The 17,485-nt window shown below is 40.8% G+C and overlaps 1 protein-coding gene across 1 annotated transcript in view; it reads right to left on the bottom strand.

The window, feature by feature from the left end:
• The window catches only part of NPAS2 (neuronal PAS domain protein 2), an 86,375-nt gene extending 69,795 nt beyond the window's left edge, over positions 1–16,580 (bottom strand). The window contains exon 1 of the mRNA XM_070751011.1: positions 16,346–16,580. The gene's annotated coding sequence lies outside the window, so the exon portion shown is untranslated. The remainder of the gene's footprint in view (positions 1–16,345) is intronic.
• Between the last annotated feature and the right edge of the window lie 905 nt (positions 16,581–17,485).

The raw sequence follows: 17,485 nt of genomic DNA, 5'->3' as shown, positions 1-17,485 counted from the left end.
CACAGCCAAAAAGGCTTCAAGAATTGTTAACCTAATCCTACGTAACTTCTGCTCGGGTAATCTCACACTACTAACCAGAGCATACAAAACGTTCGCCAGACCAATCATTGAATACAGTTCATCTGTCTTGGAACCCACACCGCATTTCAGACATAAACACTCTAGAAAATGTCCAGAGATACTTTACTAGAAGAGCCTTCCACTCCTCCACTCACAACAGAATACCCTATGCAACTAGACTTACAATCCTATGTTTAGAAAGCTTAGAACTTCGTCACCTTAAACATGACCTAAGCATAGCCTATAAAATCATATGCTACAACACCCTTCCTGTCAACAACTACTTCAGCTTCAACCACAACAAGCACGAGCACACAACAGGTACAAACTTAAAGTAAACCGCTCTAAACTCGACTGCAGGAAATACGACTTTAGTAACTAAGGAGTTGGTGCATGGAATTCACTACCAGACTCTGTAGTTTCATCACCTAACCCCCAGAACTTTACCCTTAGACTATCTGCTGTTGACCTCTCCCGATTCCTAAGAGGTCAGTAAGGGACGTGCATAAGTGCACCAGAGTGTCTTCCGTCCCGTCCTAATGTTTTTCTTTTACTAACATCATGTATATAAATATTTGTATACAATATCTTTGTAAACCATCAATACATACTTGACAAAACAAATAAATAAAATAAAAAATAAAGATTTGAAATGTAAAATATTTTAGGATCTAAGAGGCATAGTTTAAAGGCAGTTTATCTTGAAGTAGGATGGAAAAGAAATGCTAAGTAGAAAGTTGCTTCACAACAGTGTAAGTAGAAGTAAACTAGATGGATCAATAACCTCACTGTGTATAAGACAACATACACATTCTTATCATAACAGCTATCTAATCCACACTTGATTTGTACTGGTTGCATATTATATAGCTCTTCAAATAGTCACATCATTACAATGTGGGTCCTAAAAGGGTGGATTTTGGGAATCATACCAATTGCATGAATACTAAGGGAGTCATAATCCACTCATTGTGGAAAATGCTCTGAAGTAAGTAAACATCTTTAATAATGTCCCTTATCATTGAAAACAATCATGTAAAATTACTTCTCTCCATTTCCTGTTTTGAACAACAGCTTTTCTTTCTCACTTAAAAAGGAAAATCAGCAATAGAGACTGAATATTCTTTCCCATTATGTTGTATGTAATAGTTAAGAATAGAATTCTTTATTGGCCAAGTGTGATTGGATGCATAAAATTGTTATTGGTGCATATGGTCTCAGTGTACATAAAAGAAAAAATACAACACTTAATGATTGTCATAGGGTAAATATGCAAATAAGCAACCAGGAAACAATCAATATTAATATAAATATAAGCTTAGATAGCTTATGAAACTGCAATTAGTGTCCACATACTTGATTTCTGTTAAATGTTTATTAAATGATCCCATGAACTGCAACTGTCTTCTATGATCTACCCAATTTTTTACCCCGAGTAGTAATTATGAACAGTGGTCATCTGTATACACTGAGGTGTGTTTCTTTTCTTTTTCCCTGAAATTCCAGAATTTTAGATCTATAAAGATTCCTAGCTGCTATTTCCCTATCTGAATCTTACCATGTTACTTTTCTATGTTTTAAGATCATGAAAGAAGCCTTCTTAACATACAACAGTATTTGTGTAGCTCTTTAATAACAATGAAAGAAACCCTTATTACCACTGAGATATTTTTCCATTGTTCAGCTAAAGCCGATTAATATGCAAAGTATATTAATTAATCTGTCCTAAGTTATTATTATTAATGGATCAAACTTTTTGAGTACACAATTTATTTATTTATTTATTTATTATTTATTTATTTATTTATTCAGTCATTTATTCATTCATTCATTCATTCATTTAGATTTATAGGCTGCCCTGCTCATGGACTCAGGGCGGCTCACAACGGTAAAAATAGATACAATAAATAATAAATACAATGCATAAAACCCACAATAAAAACTATCATTCCTCTTTCATACTAATGGCCGGAGCGAAGCAGTCACTCATGGTCCCCAGGCCTGCCGGCACGGATGTGTTTTTAATGCCTTTCTAAAGGCAAGGAGAGTGGGGACGGTGCAGATCTCTGGGGAAGTTGGTTCCAGAGAGTCAGGTTCTCAACACAGAGTCGCTCTCCTCTGTGGACATGCCGGTCAGCATTGTTTGGCCAACGGGGACTGGAGGAGGCGACTCTGTGCAACCTAACTGATCACTGTGATATATAAGGCAGAAGACAGTCCTGTAGGAATATGGTCCAATGCCATGTAGGGCTTTATAGGTAATAAACACTCTGAATTGTGTTCATAAACCAATCGGCAGCCAGTGCAGCTCACGGAGTGCTGGACTAATGTAGGAGTATCTAGGTACGCCCAACACTTCTCTCGCAGCAGCATGGTGGAGTAGTTGGTCTTCAAATGTTCTTCAAGGGTAGCCCCAAGGAGAGTGCATTGCAGTAATTGAGCCTAGAAGTAATGAGGGCATGAGTGACTGTGAGAAGAGACTCCTTGTCCAAATAGTCCCACAACTGGCCACCAGGCGAACATGTGCGAAAGTCTCTCCAGCACAATTACACAGCTCCCTCTATAAGCACTGCAACCTGGCAAACCGGTAAAAATTCCAAGAAGCACCTTAGCACACCCGAGTTCCCAGCAAAGCAAAGGGAATGGGCAAAAGTCCCTGCTCTGTCTCAAAACAAACCATCAATGGTCAATTCATCATCATCCGCGGCAACATTTGTCCACCGCTCCGCTCACCACCACCGCCGGAACTGGAAGAATTCAAAATGTTATTTTTTAAAGCAAGCAAACGAAAACACAAACAAACAAACAGTGTTTGCTTTCTTGCTATTAAATCTCTCATATTGGACATGCGCACAGCTTCTGGAAAAGTTCTCTTCTGTTTTGAATCCAAGTATAGGTAGTCCTTGACTTACAGCAATTTGTTTAATGCCTATTCAAAGTTAGTCACTGAAAAAAGTGATTCATGACAGTTTTCCAAGCTTACAACCATTGCAGCATGCCCATCATCAAATGATCGTAATTCATGATTTAGTGATTTGATAACTTTCTGCACTTGGTTGTATCCCTGGATTACTAATCTTCTTTCAATTGCTTGAGTAATTTGTTCGTCTTGCTCTGCTTTTTATTCCAAATCTTTAGAATATAATTGATTTATAAAGTGAACTGTTGTTTTTAAATAAATCCTCCAAAATAATTGCATCTGGCTTAGATGTCTCTGATGTTGCTTCATCTTCTTCTGGGTTTTTTTTGCTCCCTCTTGTGGTCAAAGAATAAATCTTTTTTGTAGATCAGCTGGTAACTCTTGGCCAATCAGAACCCATTAAAATTAAAAGCTTTCAGCCAACCATAACAAACAATTCCAAATTGCAAGTTATAACTAATTTTTTTAAAAAGAGGTGGCGAATTCATGAAATAAAACCATAACTTTTTAAATCTTTACATTTTTCCATCAACATTAGAAAGAAAAAAATAGTCCACAGTTCTTTATTTTAGCTCAACTCCAGGAACCTTTCTGTTCTTCATTCAATCAATAACAATAATGCAGTTCTTCAAAAGGAGTAATAGGTTATGGTTGAAAAGAATCACTTTTAGCTAAGTAAACATAATAATTAAAGTATTTGAGTAGTGAAAGCCATGACCTACTGTCATGACCTAATAACGGCTGCTTTTTCAACAAAATGATTCCAGTCCACCTCCCAGCTTATGGTCAACTCACCCAGCTACTTTAGAGCATTGCTCCAGAGTCTCCTTGCAGATCAACACTGTATGAAGGATATTGAAGGATTATTCCAGGACTCCCCCTAATCTAGGAGTCATATAAACTCAGTTTCTTGTTTGTAAATTCAGAAAGTTTAAATCTGGAAAGAGCTTTCTGAACTGGTCAATCTGGAACTAGACTGGATGTCCAAGCAAATGCAATTTCTTGCAGATATTCCAAAGCACCACTGTGAGACGATCAATATCAATTTTTTTTGTTGCAAAGCATGGTGTATTATCATTAGTTTTCTGCACATTACTAAGTTTCATCTAGATCCATTCCTGCTGCATGTGGAATAATAAAGACTGCTCAGGTATTATTCATTTTTTATTATTATTTTTTTATTTATTAGATTTGTATGCCGTCCCTCTCCGTAGAATTAATTGCTTTTAAAAAAAATTCCCCATTAAGCTTTGATTTCAAAATTTTCTAAACTCTGAATATTTTATAGAAATATTTTCTTTGATTTTATTATTATTATTGTCCTGTACTCCAAATATACAGTATGTAAAGGTAAAGATTTCTTCTGTCCAGTTATTTCCAACTCTAGGGGTTGGTTTCTTAGCCAAGGGAGCCAGCAAGACATTTCCGTGGTCATGAAGCCAACATGACTATACACCAAAGTGCACAGAACACACTGTTATCTTCCCACCAAAATGATATTTATTTATCTACTCGCATTTGCATGCTTTTAAATTGCTAGGTGGGCAGGAGCTGGGATACGAATGGGATCTTACCCATTGTATAGTGCTCAGAACTCAAATCTGGATTGTCAGCTTTCCATCTGACAAGCTCAGCATCTTTAACCACCTACTCCAAATATAAAATGCAGTGGTATTTTTACCTAAGAATGCCTCTACTTAAGGACTTTTCTAGATAAGAACTGGGTGTTCAAGATTTTTTTTTTGCCTCTTCTTAAGAACCATTTTCTACTTAAGAACCCGCGCCGGAAAAACTTTCCAGGAAATTTGAGAGCGGCATGAAGGCCCGGCCAGTTTCCTGCCATTCCCCCTAGGTTTCTCTCTCTGGCGCAGTATATGGGAGGTAGCCTTGTGCCAGGTGTATGGGAGGTGTGTGCTGCTCCTCGCTGCCTCAGAGTCCCTCTTTTTTTTTTTAAGCCTTAAAGTTTTGGATTTTTTTTTATTCCCCTCACCTCACCTTCTTCCTTCGGCAGCGACTGTCCTCCTCTTCTTTTTCCTCCTCCTCCCACCCAAATTTCCAGCTTTTATTTCTTTCCTAATGGGTTTGCACGCATTATTTGCTTTTACACTGATTCTTATGGGACATATTGCTTCTACTTACAAACTTTTCTACTTAAGAACCTGGTCACGGAACGAATTAAGTTCTTAAGTAGAGGTACCACTGTACTCCAAATATAAAAACCTATACTGCATACTGCTGAAATAAAATGTTTCCTCTAAAATCTATTTATATCCTTTGAGAAATAAGTATCAGTGTGTTCAGTGAAGCTTTGTAGTAGTAGGAGGGTTAGAAGTTTTACATTGCAAATCTATGCAGGTCTAGTCAACTGTAAATTGACTCATTACATTTCATGGGTTATACTTTCGAAAAGTGTTCAAGAGTTACAGCTTAAGCAATTGCATTTTGCAGGCTGACTTTAGATACACTTCACATAAGACCTTCCAAAATAAATATTACATTGCAAATACAGTATTTCAATACTGTATGTACAACATATTGCATAGAGTTGTAATATTATTTATTATTATTATTTATTAGATTTGTATGCCGCCCCTCTCCGGAGAAAATATGTAATATTTTCTTTCTTATAAAGATAATTTACTTTAATGACATTAATGTATTATTTATATCATGTAAATATATATTATTTGAGTCATTTGTGAAACTTAATTTTTCATAAACAAATATATAGGACAACTGGTTGTTCATCAGAAGTGATGAGATTTGAACTTAAAGAAAACTAGAGGTTTCTATATTGGGAACAGTAGTGGATTTCATTTACCTTCACTACCTGTGAACACACACCACATTCTGTGCATGCAGAGAACCTTCTGTTCTGTGATGACCTCTGGGTGGGTGGAGCCTCCTGCCGCTGCTACCGCTTTGTCCAAACTGGGGCAAACGGTAGCAACCCAACACTGATTGGGAAATGTAATTTTAATATCTCTTAACATAAATTTAAACCACAGAACGCAGCGAGCAGAACATGCTATTTCCTCATAAAGAAGGTAATTTAAATCAGTGTTTTTCAACTTGGCAACTTTAAGTTGTGTGGATTTCAATTTGTGGAATTTTCTAGCTGTCGTAGTATTTCTTCCAGTCTGAACAACAAATAATGATTTGGTACCATACATGCCCTTTGTTGATTCAGTATTAGATCTTGAACCTATTCATGGAAAACTTCTGAAATGAATAAAAAAGATTGCATCATTATACAAAAAGATGCAACGACAAAGTAAGGTGCCTGATGTCAAATTCTATGAACTGCAACTAAAGGAACTTAGTACATTAGTTTAAAGAAGAGAATGACAAGGAGAAAGATGATGGCACACTTCTGATACAGGAAAGGATATCATAGGGAAAAGATAGTTTATTTATTTTATAATATCTGATGGTAAGATAAAAACCAATGGAGGGAACCCTTACAGCGAAAAATCCAAACTTGAATCAGGTTCAAGATATCAGAGTTTCCTAACTGTGATACCTCTTTAGTAATGGAACAGGCTGCCTCCTGAAATTGTGGGTGCTCTATCACTGGAGATTTTCAAGAAAAGACCAGCCAGCCATTTGCCCAGTATTCCTGAGGATTCCTGATCTGGCCAGGAGATTGGACTAGATAGAAGACCTCCAAATTCTCTTTCAATCCTATGATTATAAGAGAATATTGGTAGTTCACTTTCACGTTATTCATAACATTGGCACAAAATTTATGGTAACTATCACAAGAACATGACCTAAGTATTGCCCACAAGCTCATATGTTGCAATGCCCTCCCGGTCAACGACTACTTCAGCTTCAACCACCACAACACAAGAGCACACAACAGATTCAAACTTAATATCAACCGCTCCAAACTTGACTGTAAAAAATATGACTTCAGTAATCAAGTTGTCGCAGCATGGAACTCATTACCTGACTCTGATGTGTCATCCCCTAACCCCCAGCATTTTTCCCTGAGACTAACCATGGTTGACCTCTCCAGATTTCTTAGAGGTCAGTAAGGGGCGTGCATAAATGCACCAGTGTGCTTTCCGTCCCCTGTTCCTATTTATCTCTCTTATACATCTCATATATCTCTTATTCCTTACCTATATCTTTTCTTCTATTCTCTCATGATATATTGTATTCCTATATATTTCCCTCTACCCTTCATTGTTTCTTTCTACTACCGTGTTTCCCCGAAAGTAAGACAGTGTCTTACTTTCTTTTTACCCCCAAAAGCCCCACTACGTCTTACTTTCGGGCTATGTCTTACATTGGAAAAAAATTGAAAGGGTCGCGTTCCCGAAGGCATCTCCCCAGAGTCCAGAAGGGCAGCCGCGGGACAGGAGCCTCGTGAGCCCTTTTCCAAGTTCAACCTCAGGGCTCCAAGCGGCGTGCACGCGTGGAGCCGCAGACGCGTGTCGGGGAAGCGTGTGTCTGGAGGGGAGGAGCCGATCTGCGCAGTTGGGCAGCCCCACCTGCCTGCCGTAAAGGAGGCGGGCGAAGGAGGGCGCAGCTCCGGCCGCTCGCCTCGGAGCCGGTCGGCCTCGCTGGCCGCTTGCAGCCGAGCCTCGGCAGGACTCGGTTGCTGGGACGAGTGCCTTCACTGCAAGCCGCCGCCCGGTCGGCTCGCTTCGGACCAGCGCCGTCCTTTGCTTTGCCAAGCCGGGGAAGAGGCGGTGGCGCCGCGGCGAGGCGAAGGGCGCGCGGGGAGCTTGGAAGCGACGACGGGGAGAGTCTCCCTTACACAGCCTGGTGCCAGCTGGCGGTGGCGCGCTGCGCCCAGAGCTTGGGCCACCCGGCGGGCGAGGCGGCGGCCCTGGCCGAAGCGGCGCGGCTCTGTCTGCGGCACGAGCGGGAACTTGCGCAGGAAGCGCAGTCAGAGCTCCCGCTCGTGCCGCAGCCAGAGCCGCGCCGCTTCGGCCAGGGCCGCCGCCTCGCCCGCCGGGTGGCCCAAGCTCTTGGCGCAGCGCACCACTGCCAGCTGGCACCAGGCTGCATAAGGGAGACTCTCCTGGGCGCGCAGCTCCCTCGCTTTTAGTACCGTGTTTCCCTGAAAGTAAGACATATGTCTTACTTTCGGGGTACGGCTTATATTAGCCGACCCCCCTGAAACCCCCGATATGTCTTACAATCGGGGGTGTCTTACTATCGGGGAAACACGGTATGAGTATATCCTCTGTAACCTTCATCATGTTTTGGACTAGATAGATAGATAGATAGATAGATAGATAGATAGATAGATAGATAGACAGACAGACAGACAGACAGACAGACAGACAGACAGACAGACAGACAGACAGACAGACAGACAGACAGACAGACAGAATAAAATAATATAATATAATATAATAAAATAAAATAAAACAAAATAAAATAAAATAAAAACAAATGCTTAAATGTATCCTTGGATGGTAAGTCCAAAAAATATTTTTCTTAGAAAAAGATGCAGTGAATAAAAAACACTACCTATTATTTAATGCTATAGTTCGAGCGACTGACATATAGACACAAATAATAGTTGGTTGTCTCAATTTTTATTGGGACAAAAAAACACTTCTGCAACTGAAACAGATTTCCTCTATAAAAATGTGACAAATATGCTCCAAAGCACTCTGAAAGCCTTTGAAAGGTCTTGACTTATTCAGGGAAAGAAGAGCAAAGGTAGGTCAGTGCTATTGTGTAAGCTAAAATTTATTCATGAAATACTGGATTTAGTCTGGTATGTATGGGCATTTTTCTTTCAGAAATGTTATCCAAAACAAAAAAAATATTCAGGCTTAAATGTAAAGTTTCAGCAGTTCAGCCACAAGAATATATTAATTTTTCAAATCCATGCTATTATTTTAATTCTAATAAACATGATGGATAATGTCAGTAATACATTTATTCTTTTTTTAACAGTTAATAATCTTGCCTGTGATTTTTTTGAAAGAAAATCTACTTTTATTAGCCTTTTTTTAAAAAGTGTTCCCTATTTGTTACTATGAAAAGGAAAGAAGTTCACTTGACTTTAATGGCACTCTTGAATCAGCCATAACTTTCAAGTATTATATTGTTCCTATTTGATTGAATTTGCCTTCAGAACATTGGTGGTCACAAAACCTACAAAAGGAAATTCTTTCCCCCCTTCTCCAAGTTTTTTGTTTTGTTTTACATATACATACCAATGCATTAATAATGTGGCACCTGGGTGTCATACATTCTAATACAAATAGAACTAGTAAAATTGGCCATAGTTATTACATTCAGCCAACTTACTGTATATATATAATAATAATAATAAACATTTATATTATAGTCTATCATTAATTATTTCATGTTTTAATATATTGCTGTAATACCACTCACTATATTATTTAATCATACTTAATAATACCACCATTCAATTCCTAAGCTTCCCTCTTTTTATTGCTTTTATTTAATTATGTAAAAAAAATACACTAATATTTATTTATTTATTAGATTTGTATGCCGCCCCTCTCTGGAGACTCGGAGCGGCTCACAACACAAAACACGATTGATTGATTGATTGATTGATTGATTGATTGATTGATTCATTCATTCGTTCGTTCGTTTGTTTGTATGCCGCCCCTCTCCGTGGACTCGGGGCAGCTCACAACAATAACAAGAACAATGTAAAAACAAATCTAATAATTTAAAAAACACTAAAAACTCCATTATTAAAAGCAAACACACACACAAACATTCCATCTATAAACTGTATAGGCCCGGGGGAGATGTGTCAGTTCCCCCATGCCTGACGGCAGAGATGGGTCTTAAGAATTTTATGAAAGGCAAGGAGGGTGGGGGCAGTTCTAATCTCCGGGGGGAGCTGGTTCCAGAGGGTCAGGGCCGCCACAGAGAAGGCTCTTCTCCTGGGTCCCGCCAAACGACATTGTTTAGTCGACGGGACCCAGAGAAGGCCAACTCTGTGGGACCTAACCGGTCGCTGGGATTTGTGCGGCAGAAGGTGGTCCCGGAGATATTCTGGTCTGATGCCATGAAGGGCTTTATAGGTCATAACCAATACTATGAATTGTGACTGGAAACTGATCGGCAACCAATGCAGACTGCGGAGTGTTGGTGTGACATGGGCATATCTGGGAAAGCTCATGATTGCTCTCGCAGCTGCATTCTGCACGATCTGAAGTTTCCGAACACTCTTCAAAGGTAGCCCCATGTAGAGAGCATTACAATAGTTGAACCTCGAGGTGATGAGGGCATGAGTGACTGTGAGCAGTGACTCCCGGTCCAGATAGGGCCGCAACTGGTGCACCAGATGAACCTGGGCAAACACCCCCCTTGCCACAGCTGAAAGATGGTTCTCTAATGTTAGCTGTGGATCGAGGAGGACGCCCAAGTTGCGGACCCTCTCTGAGGGGGTCAGTAATTCCCCCCCCCAAGGTAATGGACGGACAGATGGAATTGTCCTTAGGAGGCAAAACCCACAGCCACTCCATCTTATTAGGGTTGAGTTTGAGTCTGTTGACACCCATCCAGACCCTAACAGCCTCCAGGCACATCGCTTCCACTGCTTCGTTGACTGGACATGGGATGGAGATATTCCCCCTTTCTCTTATTTCTATCTCTATTCTAACTTTTAATCATGTCAACCTTTTATTAAAAGATGTTTTCCTTCTATCCTAACTAACTTCCAATCATGCCACTATTCTAAAAAAGGAATGAAAGAAAGAGAAACAGAAGAGCAAACCAGAACAACAAAAAAGACAAATTCGGGGAGGGGACATGGCCAACATCCCAGTGCTATAGATGTCTCCCGCGCTCCATGGGGCACACCAAATCTCAGTTATTTGAAGATTTGGAACCAGATTGGAACCAGGACAGATACACCCTGGTAAGGCATTGAAGAAAAGAGGCACCAGTTGGTGGTTGGGGGGGGGGCGCTTGCAAATCCCCCAGGGAGCCAACACCAGCCTCTCAGCTGGCAGCTGTGGAAGACAACTCTGTCGCCATTAGCTGGGACAGCCACGATCGGACTGATTGAAATGGAGAGATCGTGGATTGCCTTGGTGATAGGATTTAAGCATTTGTGCTGGAGAGAGGTGAAGAAGTGCTGAAGCTGGGTGCTTGCTTGGCTGATTTAATGGCAAAAGAAAGAAAGTTAAAATTCAAAAGGAGGCAAAAGGGACTTTAAAATGGAGTGAGTGGCTATGTAGCAATTGGAAATACCATAGAGAGAATTAAAGGAACAAGTTTAAAAGCCTAAATTTGAGTACAGTGGTACCTCAAGATACGAACCCCTTGTCTTACGAACAACTCGTGATACGAACCCGGGGTTCAGAAAAAATTTGCCTCTTCTTACGAACTTTTTTCGTGTTACGAACGCCAAACCCGAACTTCCGGGTTTGGCGTTCGGAGGCTCCTGGGAAGCCGCCCAGCTGTTTTAAAAGGTGACCGCCGGGCTGGGGGGCTTTCCAGCACCCCCCTCAACCCCGAACCCGGAAGTTTGGCAAAAGTTCGGGGTTCGGGAGGCTGCTGGGAAGCCCCCCGGCTGTTTTAAAAGGTGACAGCCGGCGGCGGGGCTTCTTTCCGGGTTCGGGAGGCCACTTTGGGGTTTTGTCTGGGAGGGAGGGCAGGAGGTCCGGCGCTGGGGGAGGGAGTCAGGAAGGTCCTCCTGCTCTCCCCCCCAGCGAAAAACACAAAGACGGTCTGCCGCCGCATGACAGGCAGGGCGGAGCAGCCTGGAGCAAAGGGAGTCTGAAACCGCCGAGCGGCGACAGCGGCGGTTCTCCTCACTTCGGAGAGCTTCCTGGGCATGAAAGCTCACGAATCCAACAAGAACGAAAGCCAGGAAGCTCTCCCTGGCGGAGACCGCCGGCCCCTCAATCGGGCCGGCAGGGAACAGAGCGGAGCCCACATGGCTGTGCTCTGTGACGGGGACCACTGGCCTGCCTAGCGGGCTGGGAGGGAGGCGGAATACGGGAGGAGGAGGAGGGAGGAAGGAGAGGGAGAGAGAGGGAAGCCGCCCGGCTTTTTTAAAAGGTGACAGCCGGGCGGCAGCGTTTTTTTGCGGGGGGGTTTTTTGTTGCACAGATTAATTGACTTTACATTGTTTCCTATGGGAAACAATGTTTCGTCTTACGAACCTTTCGTCTTACGAACCTCCCCCTGGAACCAATTAAGTTCGTATCTTGAGGTTCCACTGTATATCTTTATAACTGGACTTGGTGGAAGTTAAAGAGACTGAAAAAGAATAAAGAATTTGAAGAAAAATTTTTATAAGCGCTAAGTGGATTTAAAATACTTTGGAGACTTTTGTAAGAGACTTGTTTTGTTATATTGGGAAATCAGCAAAGCCACCTGCTGGTTAAAAGAAAATATTGCAACAGACTGTGGAAAGTGTGAATTGGCTATCAGCAAGAGAATGACCTTGTTTATAAGAAAATAACTAGGAGTTTGAAAGTACTTGAAAGCAGTGTGCATTGTGCTATTCTGTTGGTGGTGCACTGCTTTGGTTACAGAAGATAAGAAGACTTTTAATTGGATTGAACTGAAATACAAAAAGATTAACTTTGTGAATGACATGATGGAGGCATGTATCTATGAATAATTGACAGGTATGTTAAAATACATTCATGAAGACATAAAACCTTATCTTTTGGGAATCAGAGGTGGAAAGAAAACAGAAATGAATCTGGATCATAAAGAACACTTAGAATTTACAATGGTGGAAAAGGAAAATGAAGAAAAAGGAGATTACACGGATAAAAAAATAAAAAAGAGAATAAAAACAGATTACTGATTACACTGGAATTTACAGTGATAAGCAAAGAGTAAGAGGGGAGTATTGGGATCTGAAGAAGCAAGTAAAAAATAAGGGGGAGTAATAGGGAGAAGAAACTAAGAAGAATTGAGAGTAGATTTAATTGTATATAAATGTGTATAATTAACTAGCATAATTATCATGTTAAAGAGTTTTTTCTACAAGTTAATAATTTTATATTATATTTGTACATGATGGTTTGAATTAAATTTTGATGATGAAAAGGAAAAAAGAATAAATAAAAGAAGGGAAATAAATTAAACTATAGGTCAATTGTTGGAAGGTTATAAAATTTGAATAATCTTTCTTTATAAGATTTGGTTTTATATAAGATATATATCATTTATAAAATTGATTTAATGTTGAAAATGATTTAGATAATTACTGAAATTGTTGGAATGTTATAAGAACTGTATAATTATTTTTAAAGGTTTTCATATAAGGTTATATACTTAATTTTTTTTAGAATTATTATTTTACAATTAAATGTATTAACACTACTAGCTGTGTATAAGTGTGCATAATTAATCAGCATAATTATCTTGCTAAAAGGTTGTTTTATAAGTTACTTTTATATTGTTTTATAAGATACTTTTTATATTATATTAGATTGGAACATGATGGTTTGAATAAAAATAAATGATTTGTATAACTTATAAAATTGATATAATGTTGAAAAGGATTTAGATAATTACTGAAATAGCTGGAATGTTATAAAAGCTGTATAATTATCATTTTTTAAGATCCTTATATAAGATTATATAGTTTATAAACTAGATTTTTTGCTGTAGAGATTGTAGATAATTTGGGGTTCTTTTCTTTTTCTTTATTATCGCATATTAGGAAGTTGATAATGTTATTAGCCAATGGATGGAAGTGATGAGATTAGAATTTGTTTAAATACAGAGAATGAGTTAAAATAAAAAAAATAAAAAAATGAGTAATAAAGTTGAAAATGAGATATGATATGGGGAAAGAGATCAGAAATTTAGGACATTTAGAAATGAAAGAATGAAAAAAAACAATGAGTAAAGATATAAGGGAGGAGTACAGCCTAAAATTAAGAGTTAAGAGAGATAACAAATAGGTCTGGAAGATAAGATATAGCGATTAATATGGAAGAAAATGAAAATTAAAAGGTGGTAGACCCAGGCGACAAAAATAGGAGGGAAGGAGGCAGCATTGGGATAGCAGTAGATATACATAGAAGAATATAAATATATATAAAAATATGGATAAGGGAAATATTTGTATTTGTATTTGTATTTATTAGATTTGTATGCCGCCCCTCTCCGAAGACTTTTAGAGTAGCACCAATGTTTGTATGAAGTTTGGATTTTGAATTGCTCGTCTGTTAACTATAAAATGTATTAGAGGCACTCAGAGAAGGATAAGAGGGAGGAAAAGGAAGTAGAAAAGAAGGGGAGAGTGGGAGAAAGAAGGTAGAGGGAAGAGAGGGAGGTAAAGGGAGGGGAGTAGTATGAAATATAGAAGGAAAACGGGAGTACAAAAAGTGCAAATTTAGGATATTTCTTTATGGCATTTCAAACAGAAATGTATAATTATGTATGTTTTGATACTAAGGTATAGGTATGGATAGTGAAAAAAAATTAAAAAATCTTTTTTAAAAAAAAAAAGAGAGAAATTCTTTCTTTTCTATCCATTGTCTCTTGTCCACTTAAAAACTTTAGTTAATATGTTTTGTTTTGTTTTTTGGCTTGCCTCCCATATTCCTCTCTTGGATCTTTATCTCTCTCTGCATCTACTTCTTGACTATTCAGTCTAAGTATTTCTCTCATCTCTACCCTCTTCTACTGCCTAATTTCCAAAATATCTGGCCAGGCCCCTATCTCCCTTTCAAAAATATCTTCCTGTATCTCCAAATCTCTTTTCAACTTTCTTGACATATTTTCCCCCTGATATAATTCATCAATCATTGTTATTTTCATTATTATCTTCTCCTTGTCTTCGTTTTTCGTTCACTTGTACTTCAGTTCAATTTTTTCCTTCATTTCTTCTGTTAGCTCCTCCTTTCTCTATGATAATAATAATAATAATTATTATTATTTATTAGATTTGTATGCCGCCCTTCTCCGAAGACTCGGGGCGGCTCACAACAAATGATGTCCTTTGTGCTTTGGAAAATCAACACCATCTCCTTCAAAGAAGGGCTTCATAGAAATCCAACCAACCAAATAAATAAATAAAATAATCTTATTTTGTTTTTAAAAATCCTATTTTTGTCCAGTAGCCCAAAAACCATATTATGAAATGGAAGGAAAGTTAACTTGACCTTAATGGCACTCCCGAATCAGCCATAGCTTTCAAGTATTATATTGTTCATATTTGATTGAATTTGCCTTCAGAACATCGGTGATCACTAAGGCTTAAAAAGGAAGTTCTTCATTCCCACTTTATCTCTGACCCAAATTCTCCAGCATAATAATAGTAACAGTACTGGTATGAGTTACATGGCTGCTATAGTGGGTACAATGCATCAGAAACACTAGATAACTATTAGTGAATAGTGGATTTGCAAAAAAAAATTTTAAAAATACAGAGAGATTTTTATGAAAGCCCATCATAATATTACATTAAGCTTTTCAGCCAAAAGCTACAGGTAGCTTTTTTATCACCTGAATATAATCTTTTAAAAGAGTTACATTTAAATTGTAATGTGTAATTGTCTCTCCTATATCTCATATTTCTTTTCTTCCACTCATATATCTCTATATCTCCTCCTCTATCCTCCATTGATGTGTTGTACTTTATTCTTACATCTTCACTCCTATCCATCCATCCTTCCTTCCTTCCTTCCTTCCTTTCCTTCCTTTGATATACAGTATTACCACATGGTTAATCTCATTAACTTTCATTATGTATTGGAATAGATCGATGATAGATCGATGATTGATAGATGATGGATGGATGGATGGATGGATGGATGGATGGATGGATGGATAGATAGATAGATAGATAGATAGATAGATAGATAGATAGATAGATAGATAGATAGATAATCAATCAATCCAAAACTGGCATTAGTCTTGCCATTAAAGAACAGAAGGGAAAGAACAGCTATGAACTAAAGAGTAAATCAAATGAGCAATTCAGAATTTTCAATCTCTACACTTGTTGCTTCAAGTTTTGCACATATAAATAGAATATAGAATCCTAAACCGAGTAGACTCCTCCAGAGCTCTTCTAGTTCAACCCTCTGCCCGAGGAAGGTGACCTTACACCACCCCGGTCAAATGAGTCAACAATACTCTAGGTTTCTTAGGCATCCTCCAAGATCTAGCTATCAACATCCTATTATTTCTGAGCTAACAGTCAAAGGCCATCTCAAAACTAGAACAATCCTTGGTCCACTGTGCAGGGAAGATGCGATGGGAAGGCGGGTCGCGCGGGCATCCGGTGTACCCCGCAATTGTCCCGCGCCTCCGGTGACAAGAGCGCCCCCTAATGCTTACGATCGGAAAAGGTGGACCCAAAGGTCCCACCAAGGCGACTGTTTATCTGCGTCCCTGTGCCAAGCGCCGCCCGCGCGGTTTTACCTGAGGGGCCCGTGCCGGGAGGAAAGGAGGCGCCAAACAGCGCTGCTGCCGCTGCTGCTATCCGCGGTGGCGACCAGGGTGCGCGGGCTGCCCTCCCCGCCGCACTCGAGTTTGATATGGCCACTGTCCCCTGAGCTTCTGCGGTTCTTTCTCTCTCGCCAAAGGCCGGGTAAATGCTCTCCGGCGCAGGCCAATGCGTCGGGGGAAAGAGGCTCCGCCGCTTTTTGGAACCCGGACTTGTCGGTGGAGCTGTCGCCGCGGCTACTCCTGCGCCCGCTGTTTCTCATGGTGTGAGGGGACGCTGCATGCCGGGCTCCGGCTTCCTCCCCGCGCCGGCAGCGCAGTCCCGTGAGGGACGGAAAGAGAAGCTCGGGAGAGACGCGCAAACGGCCGTGAGCCTCCCGAAGAGGACGCTGGATACCGGCGGGTGGCGGTGGCGCCTGCTGCTGCTCCCGGCAACGCAGGCTTCTTGGAGAGCATTAAGTTGCAGGCGCGCCGGTTCCAGCAGCTGCGTTTTGCCTTCAAACTTGCTGTCCCGGCGACCCGAAGGGGACATTCTCCCAGCGGCGTCTCAGGCGCTCCCACCCTTCGCCTGGAGGGAGCGAGGGCGGCTAGGGCGCAGTTTGGCGCCTCCCGGCTCCCATCAGATCATCTGGGGACCTCGCGCGCCCGCCTGCCCGCTCGCTCGCTCGGCCTGCGTGCTTCCAGGCGGGAACGGGAAGCGCGGGGATCTTAATGTAGTAGGGCGGGGGAGGGCTGGAGCGGGAGGTTCCCCGGTGCTGGCGGCCGCTGCTTGGGAGAATAATCAGCCAGAGACGGGCGAGACGTAAGCGACGAAATGGGTCACCGCGGGGATAAAAAGCGCCGTCGGACCGCCTCCCACGGTCCGGGAACTGACCGCCCAAATAAATAAATAAAGTAAGGCTTCGCTTCCTCGAGCCGGCAAGAGAGAAAGTTGCCGAGGGTTGGCGGCTGAAGGAGGGCTCCCTGCCGACGGTGCCTTCCCGCCTTTCTTGTTTTTGCACAAGTGCAGGAAATGCTCCACTGACCTACATATTTTTCCCAAACATCCGTGACCTCCCTCGGGAGGAGGAGGAAAGGGGAGGATCTAAAAAAGAAAGTGTCTCTCGGTTCGGGGAA

Source organism: Erythrolamprus reginae, chromosome 4 (genome assembly GCF_031021105.1).
Source record: "Erythrolamprus reginae isolate rEryReg1 chromosome 4, rEryReg1.hap1, whole genome shotgun sequence".
NCBI classification, from domain to species: domain Eukaryota; kingdom Metazoa; phylum Chordata; class Lepidosauria; order Squamata; family Dipsadidae; genus Erythrolamprus; species Erythrolamprus reginae.
Note: the sequence above shows the minus strand (reverse complement) of the source record. Positions and strands in the feature narration are given on the sequence as shown.